The 12,125-nt window shown below is 41.4% G+C and overlaps 1 pseudogene; it reads right to left on the reverse strand.

The window, feature by feature from the left end:
* Nucleotides 1-9,529: 9,529 nt before the first annotated feature.
* Nucleotides 9,530-11,807, reverse strand: LOC102186470 (annotated as a pseudogene).
* Between the last annotated feature and the right edge of the window lie 318 nt (nt 11,808-12,125).

The following is a 12,125-nucleotide window of genomic DNA, read 5'->3' on the forward strand; positions in this document are numbered from 1 at the left end:
GAAGTTGTGGCAGCTAGAGGTTGTCCGCCAAATAACCCCCTTGCAGTTGAAGAGCACTTCTCTCTTGAAAGGAGATCTAAGCAGTGTGTATACCTGGCTCCCACACCTGGACACACATTAAATTTCTGCATCCCCAGCTTTTCTGTTAATTTCACAAGGGTAGTAAGTACTTTGTGATGCCTAATTAGATATTCACCCATCACATCTATACAGCCAAGTACCATTTGGACACGACTGAGCGACTTCACTCACTCACTCACTCACTCACTACATTTCTGATTCTCTTCCCTGTTTCCAAACCTGAAAGAGCTATATGCTTAAGAGGGAAGTAGAGAGAATACCCCACCAACACACACACACACATACACATGGTGTCACATTGAGGGGAAGCAGTATGAGAAGGGGAACAGATCACAGCCTCTACCACTCCAGTTTTTTTTAGATACAAACCCAGGATTAACTATAGTATCTTTAGAATAACAGCATGCTCAACTGTTAAGAAGAATCAATTTAGTAAACATGAAACTGGAGGTACTGTGTGACTTGACTAGGTTCTGTATCACATTTCAGCTTTGTTTTGATCAAATGAAATGATGGTTGTTTGACAAAAAGGAGTATCTTTTATTCATATTTCTATCTTACCACCTCCCCCCACAAAAGAAAATACAGGGCCTGACAGGGTACCTGCTGCCCAGGAGGATGACAGCAAATGTTGTGTCTGGTAGAATGACTGATTCTAGAATGTTTTACCTTCTTCCCTTAACTTCATGTCTATATAAACAGTCTTTGTGTGACTTGCTATTGCTGGTGGTTCTGAATCTGGTTTGAAATCAATATATTTGGTCAATTTTCTTCTTTATGAGAGAAGGAATAAAAATCCCCAAATGGTAAGAGAGAATTCAAATAAAACCATGCTAAGGAAAAGAAATGCTATATATAAAAAAGGCTGAAGAGCTATTTTCCGGGATCTGTCACTCCAGTGACATCTTCAGTAAAGTAACCTTCTTCCCATCATCCTGGAGAGCAAGGCTGGGAGCAGGACATGTTGCAGATTGAGGAAGCCAAGCCCTCATATGTCAAGACAAATTTTAAAAATAAGGAAGAGAAGAAAGGAAGAAAAGGAGGGAGATTATAGAAAATAACAGTTTACAAAATTATGAAGATTGAAAGGTTCCTTTGTGTAAATTTAAACAGCTCATTTTTTCAGTGGACTGAGGATAGTTTTTTGATTAGAGATAGCTTGCTTCCATGATGAGAACATCTAATAACAAAGCTGGGATGAAACATGAATATCAGGAACCCTTTAGTAGCCACCAAGGAAGAACCTGTCTTTTGCAAGTCTGGCAAGTCATGAGGCTGCCATTAAATCGAAATAAGTTGTTTTCAGAGGATGTGGCTTGGTTTTAAAGCTGTCCATGATGAATGCCTTTCTGTGCTATGAGACAGCCCTTGAGTCCTGACTTCCTGAGAGGACCTGGGGAGAGCTACAAATGGGGAAGCTGAAACCAAGCCACATGGGGGCTTCCTGGAAAGCTCTTTGATGCAACTGATTATGATGTTCTGCAGGATAATTTACTTGTTTCAAGTGCATGATTAATGAGATTATTATTCATAATTAGGAAATGCCCAGAGAGCAAAGAACACAAACAATGTTCTGACTAGCTGTCAGTAATTGTCAGGAACACACTAATAAAGCCCAGGAAATGAAAAGGCCCCAGCATTTTCCTTTAATTTTGTTTAGGAATGTGATTTCCTAACAGCAATTGAGTGCTACGGGCAGTGTTTCTCCTTTAGACTGTGTCACTTCAAAGTGCCATTCTTCACTGCATCCCTTGGCATAGTACACAGAGTAGGCCTGAGGTCAGGGAGCATTGTTTAATGTGTTACGGTCTTTCTTGTAGAAGGCTTTGCAACTAATATCTCCCTCTTCTCTCCTTCATCCTCATCTTTTCCTAAAATCACATGTGGTGCCAGTCCCTTTAGGAGACACACTGTATTGGAGGAACTGACTTTGCCTGTAATGAGAAAGCTTTATAAGGCCAGTCAACTTGATTTGTATCAAATGCCCTCTCTTCTGATAGTGGTGGGGGGAAAAGTCGTAGCAGCTATAGGAGCTCCTCCAGGTTTTTTTTTTTTTTTTCTGTTATGATTTCTTTTTCATATAATAGTCTCATGTTGTTTAGTGTGAATCCATTGTAGTGACCAGTTTTTGGGTATATTGTGTGTGTGTGCTAGTCGCTCAATTGTGTCCACCTCTATGCAATTCCATGGGCTGCAGCCCACCAGGCTCCTCTGTCCACAGGATTCTCCAGGCAAGAATACTGGAGTGGGTAGCCATTTCCATCTCCAGGGGATCTTCTGACCCAGGGATTGAACCCAGGTCTCCTGCATTGAGGGCAGACTCTTTACCGTCTGAACGACCAGGTATATTAATTGCATTCATTTCTGTGCCCCAAAAGCTGAGACCAGATGCTGGCACAGCATGGCTTACATAAGGTGCTCATCCTGAGACGGTGACCAGTTGGCAGCTTTATACGACATCCACCTCTGCTCTTGACCTTTTCCTGTCCCCTCGGGCCTGGCAGACACTATAAGCAAAGAGACTTAACATTTATTATTTTGCAATGTAACCAGATGTTGGGAGTTTAAGCATCCCATATTGTAATGGATGGCACAGACCCACAGAGCATGCTGACACACTGAACAGGTTTAGAAAGGACCATGTAACTATGATGGGGGTTCATGCTATATATATAGCCCTTTTCTGTTTCTTTTCTCTTCTTTCTGCCTGTTAGCTTCAGAGTGCTCCGGAGTTCAGTCCTTGGTCCCTTCTTTACATTATACTCAACTCTTTCCCTCTCATCTGCCCCTGGGGAACTTAGCTCCTATGGTTTTAAATGCTATCTAACTGCTGACTACAATGGAATGTATATTCTAGCCTTGAACTCTACCCTGGACTTCATGCTTAATACATACAAGTTGTACATCCATACAAGTTGTACATCCTACAGTTTACTTGTTTAACATGCAATCCAAATTGAGTGTGTTTGTTTTTTTTTTAATTTTAATTTTGTTATTGAATTGTGATTAACATTCAATATTAAATTAGTTTCAAGTATACCGTATAGTGATTCAGTATTTTTTACACATTATGAAATGATCACTACAACAAGATTAGTTACCATCTGTTATTCCTTCTTAAAAATTCTCTCCCCAAACCTACTTTTACTCACAATCTCAGTTGAGGGCAATTCTGTTATTTCACTTGTTCAAGCCAAAAACCTTAGAGTTGTTCTTGGCTCTTGTTTTTCTTTCCCAAGCCTCATCAAAACTGCCAAGAAATTCTGTTAACTCTAACTTCAAAACACATCTGCTATATGCCCACTTTTCTCCAGCTTTACTGTTATCCTGGTAGGAACCATGGTTATTATCTCTTGCCTGGATTATAGTAACAATCTCCTAATTGGTCTCTCTGCTTCCAGTCTCAGGCCCCAGTAGATGATTTTCAACAAAACAGCTGGAGATAGCCTTTAAAATTTTAAGTCAGATTGCATCATTCTGCTCAACCCTTCCAGTGCCTCCCTACTCCATTCTGAGTAAAAACCAAAGTTCTTACAGGGTCTAGCCCTCTGTTGCTGCTCCAACTTCATCTCCTTCTCCTCATCCTCTCTAACTCAACTTCTGCTGCCCTGGCTTCTGCATTGTTCTTGGGACACACCAGGCACACTCCTGCCTTGGGATTTTGCTGAGTGGTTTCTTCTGCTTGGAATACTCCTCATCCTAGACATCCACACAGCTGGATTTCCTTACCTTCTTTGTATCTTGGTACAAAGTTTAACTTTACATTGTTTAGTCACTTAGTCATGTCTGCCTCTGTGCAACCCTATGCCTGTAGCCTACCAGGCTCCTCTGTCCATGGGATTCTCCAGACACTGGAGTGGGTTGCCATTTCCTTCTCCAAGGGATGTTCCTGACCCAGGGATTGAACCCGCGTCTCATCTCCTGCATTGGCAGGCAAGTTATTTACTCCTGAGCCAGTAGGGAGCCCCAGCATTTTTTTAGTATCTTTACATTGGTCATCCCTTTTTGAGTTGCAGTTCACTTTCCCCATCTGGTCATCCCACTGGTTCTTTCTGTACTGTTTTTAAAAAATTACTTTTTACTGAGGTAACAGTGATTTATAACACCATGTAAGTTTCATGTGTACAACATTATATTATTCCTTCTATATATAAACATTTTTTTTTGAAAGTTGCTCAGTCTTGTTTGACTCTTTGCAACCCCATGGACTACACAGTTCATGGAATTCTCCAGGCCAGAATACTGGAGTGCGTAGCTATTTCCTTCTTTAGGGCATCTTCCCAACCCTGGGATCGAACCCAGGTCTCCCGCATTGCAGGCGGCTTCTTTACCAGCTGAGCTACCACAACATGCTCACCACCAAAAATTTATAGTTTCCATTCATCACCATATAGTTGACCTCCCTTTACCCATATCACGCTCACCATGTCCCAGCATCCCTTCTGGTAATCATCATTCTGTTCTCTGAACACACACACACACACCACATCTTCTGTATCCATTCATTCATTGATGGGTACTTATACTGTTTCTGTAGCTTGGATTTTGTAAATAATACTGCAGTGAACATACTTGTGCATATACCATTTCAAATTAGTGTTTTTGTATTGTTTGAATAAATACCAAGAGTAGGATACCTTGACCATATGGTAGTTCTATTCATAATTTTTGAGGTATCTTCATACTGTCATTCATAGTGGCTGCATCAATTTACATTCCCATCAACAGTGTATGAGAGTTCCCTTTTCTCCACATCCTTGCCAGTTCTTGTTATTTCTTGCATTTTTGATAACAGTCATTCTAACAGGTGTGAGGTGATATCTCATTGTGGTTTTAATTTGCATTTCCCTAATAGTGAGGAATATTGAACACCTTTTCATGTGCCTGTTGGTATGTCTTTGGAAAAATGCCTATTCAGCTCCTCTGTCCATTTTTTAATCAGATTTTTCAGGTTTTTTTGGTGTTGAGTTATATGAGTTCTTTATTCTCTGCATTCCTTTTATCACTGTTTGATTGTACTTAGCACTCCCTAGCAGGCTACATTGGAGAAGGCAATGGCACCCCACACCAGTACTCTTGCCTAGAAAATCCAATGGATGGAGGAGCCTGGTAGGCTGCAGTCCATGGGGTTGCAAAGAGTTGGACACGACTGAGCAACTTCACTTTCACTTTTCACTTTCATGCCTTGGAGAAGGAAATGGCAACCCACTCCAGTGTTCTTACCTCGAGAATCCCAGGGACGGGGGAGCCTGGTGGGCTGCTATGGGGTCACACAGAGTCGGACACGACTGAAGTGACTTAGCAGCAGCAGCAGCAGCAGGCTACACAGTTCAGATGTTATCTTTATTGTTCATTATCTGTATCTCAAACCCCAAATAAAAGCCCCATCAGACTGCATTTCCAAGTTAAGACACTGGGACATATGATACATAAATAATATCTCAAATAGTCGACTTCCTCAAAACGACCTTTGAAATATTTGGGATGCAAACATCTCTCAGCATAAACAGCCTTTAATGGTCTAGTACAGGCTACATACAGTTTAGGGGGTATTCCTTCCCAGAAATGTCTGTTACTAGTTGAGTTGATAATTAGTTAAATTGTTTCTGGTATTTCAATTCAACCCTCTGAGCTCTCTTGAGATATTTTGGACAAAGTCCAAGATTCTTAAATGTGTGTCATTTTCATCTAAGTATAAGCTTTCAACTCATAGTATACTTGACTACATAAATCAATTAAAGAAGAAGAAGGAAATATGAGCTATAAAATATTGACTCACAAGGTGTCTGCAAATGACCCTGGATTTAATATTATTTGGGGCTAACTTGTTTCTGATGGCCTCAATAATTGGGTAAAACTGTTCAAATAATGTTCAGTCCTTCCTGGCTTTGGTGATAATGACCAGAGATTAATGGATCAAAAAATCATAATCATATTCATGAAGACAGGTCTGTGTATTGATCATAAAGTTATGAAAACATTACCTTACTTTAAACATTACTTACCTTAAGTATGTTCGGGTAGGCCTGGGATAAAATTATAGGCACCACTGGAATAAATGAAAAGTTCCAGGCAAAATGCATCTGATTTATATGTGAGAAGAGCCACATATACCTTGTGGCCAGGGATCATCCTGAGAAACTCAGAGCAAGCTTCCCTGTGTTCTGTTAGAGGGCAAAATAAGAGGCAATTTTTTTTTAAGATTGGGCTTCCCTTGTGGCTCAGCTGGTAAAGAATCTGCCTGCAATGTGGGAGACCTGGGTTCAATCCCCAGGTAGGGAAGATCCCCTGAAGAAGGAAAAGGCTACCCACTCCAGTATTCTGGCCTGGAGAATCCATGGACTGTATAGTTCATGGGGTCACAAAGAGTCAGACACGACTAAGCAACTTTCACTTCACTTGCAGTTTTTTCAGGATAGCAGGTGGCAAATTCTCAATCAGTATAAAAAAGTGGAACTTATTCAAAATTAATACCTTTAACAAATTTATTAAGCACCTACTAAGTAGCTTGAATGTGTGAATTACCCAGGGATTTAGCATTCTAATTCAGTGGGTCTGGGGTAGGGCCATCCAAAGGGTCTACAGTTCTCACCAACTCCCAGTTGATATTGATTATGCTGGTCCCAGGCTCACTTTTGAGTAGTAAGAACCAATATTATAAAATTTTATTCTCTTGAAATATTGTCCCGTATCACTCCCCTCGCAAGATTTCCCCAGTATCACTTGTTCTTGTATGTGTGTTTAGTCCTAAGCAGTTTTTCCACCCATGTAGGGTTGTAGATTCACCATCACAGTAAACGTATAGAACAGTTTCATCACTCCCAACATCCCCACCCGGCAACATTGCTAACCTCTGGCAACTGCTAATCTGTTACCATCTCTACAATTTTGTCATTTTGAAAATGTTATATAAATAGAATTATGCAGTATATAACCTTTTGAGATTGGTGCTTTCACTTTGTACTTCTTTGGAGAGTCATCTAGATTTTTGCCTGTATCAACAGATCATTCCTTTCTATTGGAGACAAGTGTTCCATGGGATTAAAGTACCACAGTTGGTTTAACCTGTCACCAGCTGAAGGATATCAGGGTTGTGTGTCCATTTTCAACTATTAGAGATAAAACTGCTCTGAACCTTTGTCTACAGATTTTTGTGTGAACTTAAGTTTTCATTTCTTTGGGATGAATAACCAAGATTGCTGTTGCAGGGTGATATGGCTTCCCAGGTAGCTCAGCTGGTAAAGAATCTGCCTGCAATGCAGGAGACCCTGGTTCAATTCCTGGGTCAGGAAGATCCCCTGAAGAAGGGATAGGCTACCCACTCCAGTATTCGTGGGCTTCCCTGGTGGCTCAGATGATAAAGAATCCACCTGCATTGTGGGAGAGACCTGGGTTCAATCCCTAGTTTGGGAAAATCCCCTGGAGGAGGGCATGGCAACCCACTCCAGTATTCTTGTCTGGAGAATCCCCATGGACAGAGGAGCCTGGTAGTCCATGGGGTTGCAAAGAGTTGGACACAACTGAGCGACTAAGCACACAGCACAGACACACACACACGGTACTTTTATGTTTAATTTTATATGTAAGTGCCAAATTGTTACCCAGCGAGGCTGTACAGTTTTATATTACCACTGGCAAAGTTTGAGTGTGGCAGTTTCTCCTCATCCTTGCCAGCATTTGGTGGGGTCACTATTTTTTAAAAAATATATTAGCACACACTTCTTTTTATTATGTTAAAATTAGGCAACGGTCTGACAATGAAAGGGCTGCTTATGGAATACTGTTATGTTAAACTTTACTTACAGGATGTTAAACCCTTATAACTAAGCTTTTCTCTATAGTTACTGCTACAAAAGGTGGTTTTACACAAACGCTAAATTAAAAAACAAACAAAAAGCTTTAGAACACGATGAATTACTTTTATTTTGATATATATCCACATCTCAGCGTTTAGTGATCCTGAACAAAAAAGTGAAAAAATGCAGCAGTTTGCCAGGGATTTTGGCAATCTCTCATGCACACTGAGTTTTTTCTTAATCCCTGTTGAGGACCATGAGAAGCAGCAGCACCAAAAACAAAGTATACACCAACCAAGGTTCTTTTTATTCCAGTTGTCACATTCCAAACTAGACCCAGATGGATTGCAAAGATGAACAAGTGAGAGCCCTGTTTAAAACTTCTTGAAATTGTAAAAGCAATTACAGGAAATTTCCTTCTCCAGTGCATGAAAGTGAAAAGTGAAAGTGAAGTCACTCAGTCGTGTCCGACTCTTAGTGACCCCATGGATTGCAGCCTACCAGGCTCCTCCATCCATGGGATTTTCCAGGCAAGAGTACTGGAGTGGGTGCCATTGCCTTCTCTGTGTGTGCTGACAGGAGTCTTCTATTGCCTTTCTCCAAGTTTATCCACCGAAGACTTTGAGAGCTGGCAGGTCTGAGTAACTCTGTTGATTGTTCTTTTCACCTTATCAGAACATGAGCTAAAAACCAATGATGATGTCAGCCAATGATGACAGCGGAGGGCGGCAGGGCTGAGAACCCATTATTCAAATCCCAGGCTGGTGGAGAGTAAATAAAGTAGTTGTAAAGCTAAATGAGGGGCTTCCCTGGTGACTCAGAGGTTAAATCGTCTGCCTGGAATGAGGGAGACCCGGGTTCGATCCCTGGGTCGGGAAGATCCCCTGGAGAAGGAAATGGCACCCCACTCCAGTACTCTTGCCTGGAGAATTCCAAGGAGGGAGGAGCCTGGTAGGCTACAGTCCCTGGGGTCACAAAGAGTTGGACGCGACTGAGCGACTTCACTTTCACTTTCAAAGCTAAATGAGGAAGGTCAGAGACTCTTTCCAACCTTGCCCGATGGCTTCTGGCCAAAGCAAGGAGGTGTCATGGAAAGTATTGGATGGTGATGGTGCAAAAAGGGACTTGAGGAGGAGGAAGGAAAAAACAGCACCTCTTGGTCAAGGTAGGGAGAGAAGTGATATGGGAAAAGCCCTGAATTCCTCACCAAAGGCTAATTTCAGAGGGGAGCAGAGTGAGTTATGATCTATGCTTTGGTCATGGGTGGTAGTGGAGAGTGAGGAGAAGGATAATTGCTTGAGGGGGTCATCATTTAAGACTTAAAGAAACCAGGAGGGGATGGGGGAGAAGGCAGAGATCCCAGGCCATGTAATCTGCAGCAAGGCTGAGTTAGATGTAACTAGTTAGAGCTAACAATTAAGTTAGATATGCCCTGTTGGTTATGACAAGAGTCAATTTAAATTTCTTGGACCCAGAAGTTCAACTGTGTGGATAGTGGTTATACTTGACAGATTTATTTGTTATAGCACAACTTATACATTTCACATGGACACAAAATTAGTGTCCTTTACAGTATCTGAAAATAAACTGCCTTTGAATGGGCTCTTCCTTTCCAGTACTTTGAGGTCTCCAAGATGTATCTAGAAAATTTACTACTTGAAGAAAAAAAATGACAATTGCTTAAATCTCATGGGGGATATGGGAGGGCCTGTAGTTTTTTTTTCTTTTGGATTAACTACTGTATAACACTGTCTTTCAAGCAGCTGAGGAAGTTTCATATTTTCTTAAGACATTAGGCACCAAAGCTCTTGTAGGACAACTTTGATGCTGGATGAATTTTGCCATTTTGCTCTTGGGTCCACAACTCCATTGGAACTATTAACTCCATCTATATTAATTTTTGTTACAAATCTTACAAAGGGGCATGCTTCTAGGCATTTAGGTCCACATCCTAGTTCAAGGCTGTATATTCAGTTTTCATAGATTGTTCTTGGGGGCCCAGTTATCACTCCTGTCCATCTTGTGTCATGTGTTGGTCATGTTTTAGACCCTAGCTAACTGCCATCTCCTAATACTTTCTGATGTTTTTTGAGTTCTAACCATTGAAAATTGTGAGAGACTTTTACTCCCGAGCCTGTAGTGGCTGCCAACGTGCATTGCTGTAACTCTTTCACTATTTTTTTCTAATTTTAGTAATTCTAATAGATATGTAGTGATATCTCAAAGTGGTTTTAATTTGCCTAATGGCTAATGATGTCAAACATCTTTCTTATGCTTCTTTGTCATTTGAATATTATCTTTGGTTAAATGTCTGTCTGTGTTTATCCCAGTTTCTCACTGAATTTTTCTTTTGTTGTTTCTGTTGGTTTTAATAGTTCTTCATATGTTCTAGATACTGCCACTTTGTCATATACTTCTTTAGAATTATTTTCTCCTAATCTTAAGCTTGCATTTCATCTTCTTCAGAGTCTTTTGGCAGAGCAAAGGTTTATAATTTTAGTGAGGTCCAGTTTATCATTTTTTCCTTTTATGGATTATGCTTTGGATATCATGTTTAACAATAGCTTGCCTAGACCTGATCCCAAAGTATGTCTATTATTTATTTTCTCATAAAGATTTTATAATTTTAAATATTACATTTAAATCCTTGAACATTTTGGACTTTTTTTTTATATATATAAGGTATGAGATTTAGCTCAGATCTTATTACACCTCTTGAGGTATAGCATGAGATCCAGGTGGGTGTTATGTTCAGTTTCCCACTAGACTCCACTGGTATCACCCTTAAAAAAGTGGAGCAGAGCATTTACACCTCACTGCAGACAGCTGAAGTTAAGTTCAGCCAGCCCTTCCCTATGCTGACATCTTCCCAGCAAATGTGTGACACTGATTTTTACTGCCTTGTTGATTCTGAGTGAATGTGGAAGCTCAGCAGCTCCCTACTGGGCCCCACTGACACTACATGAGGAAAGGGAAATAGAGTGTCTGCCAGCTCCACTGCTCATCACCTCATCGCTAGTGAGTAGGAGGTGCTCCACAGATACAGGGAAAGGACTGTGAAGCTTAGTGGGGACCAGCTCTGCCTCATACTACCTCATTTAGTCTCATTTCTTTCAGGAAGATGTGGACAGTCTGTTCACTGCTGGATCCTACTGACACCATCCTGAGTGGGAGGGAGAATGATAATAACACCTGCTCTGACCGGTGGGGATGGAAGATCAGATCCCTACTCAGCTTTGCCAATACTGTTCCTGCAGGGGAATCATTGGTGGACTTCCCAGGTGGCTTAGCGGTAAGGAATCCGCCTGCCAATGCAGGAGGCATGGGTTTGATCCCTGGGGGAGGAAGATCCCCTGGGAGAGGAAATGGCAAGCCATCTTTTAATGTTTTATTTAATTTTTAAAAATTTTCCCAGTATTCTTGCCTGAGAAGTCCCATGAACAGAGGAGCCTGGCGGGCTACAGTCCATGGGGTCACAAAAAGTTGCATACAACTGAGCAACTAAACAGCAAAAACAACAAGGGGGATATGTGCACAGCCTGCCTCTGCCGAGCAGAGTATAGATGACTAGCTCCCCCCTTAGCCCTGCCAGCTCCACTGGGCAGGGGAATCAGAGGGCTGCCGCCTCTCTGTGGTAGAGGGGGGAGCTGCAGAATCAAAGATCAGCTTGTGCTTGGCTCCAGTGGAACTGTGGGGCAGGGGTTCAGTTTTTCCATTGTTTCATTTATTTTGGGCTGGAATAGGGTGGCTATTGCAAAAAAGGTTTCTGTTGTTAAGGTACCCATTTTCTGGGCCTCTAACTAGGGGAAACGTTGTGGTTTTTTTTTTTGTTTGTTTGTTTTTTAATTTGTTTCATTTTAATCTGTGCTTTTTTGGATTGGAGGCTTTTGTTTGAAAAGTGATAAGAAAACCCAGGAAACTCACTGCCATGCTGTTCTTCAACCCCTTGCAGTTTAAACCTGCAGAGAAGAGACTGCTGTGGGAAGGAACTGGCTTACTCTGGGTTGTTACTGAGGACCAGTCCTTTTTCTCAGCCATGGATATTGCATTCTCTGAACCTGAGGGCCCAGCTGTGACACATTCATTGTTTCCCATTAAATTTCTCTTTAATAAGGATTGAAAGGAGTAAGGCTTCAGTTCAGGCAGTCATCCTGGTGGCTTCAAGAGGTGCTGTCGACCTCTGAGGGGTTACATGGGATGACAGAAAAGGAAGCTCTGGCCTGCCTCCTTGTAGCGACATCATATCTT

Source organism: Capra hircus, assembly GCF_001704415.2.
Source record: "Capra hircus breed San Clemente chromosome X unlocalized genomic scaffold, ASM170441v1, whole genome shotgun sequence".
NCBI classification, from domain to species: Eukaryota; Metazoa; Chordata; class Mammalia; order Artiodactyla; family Bovidae; genus Capra; species Capra hircus.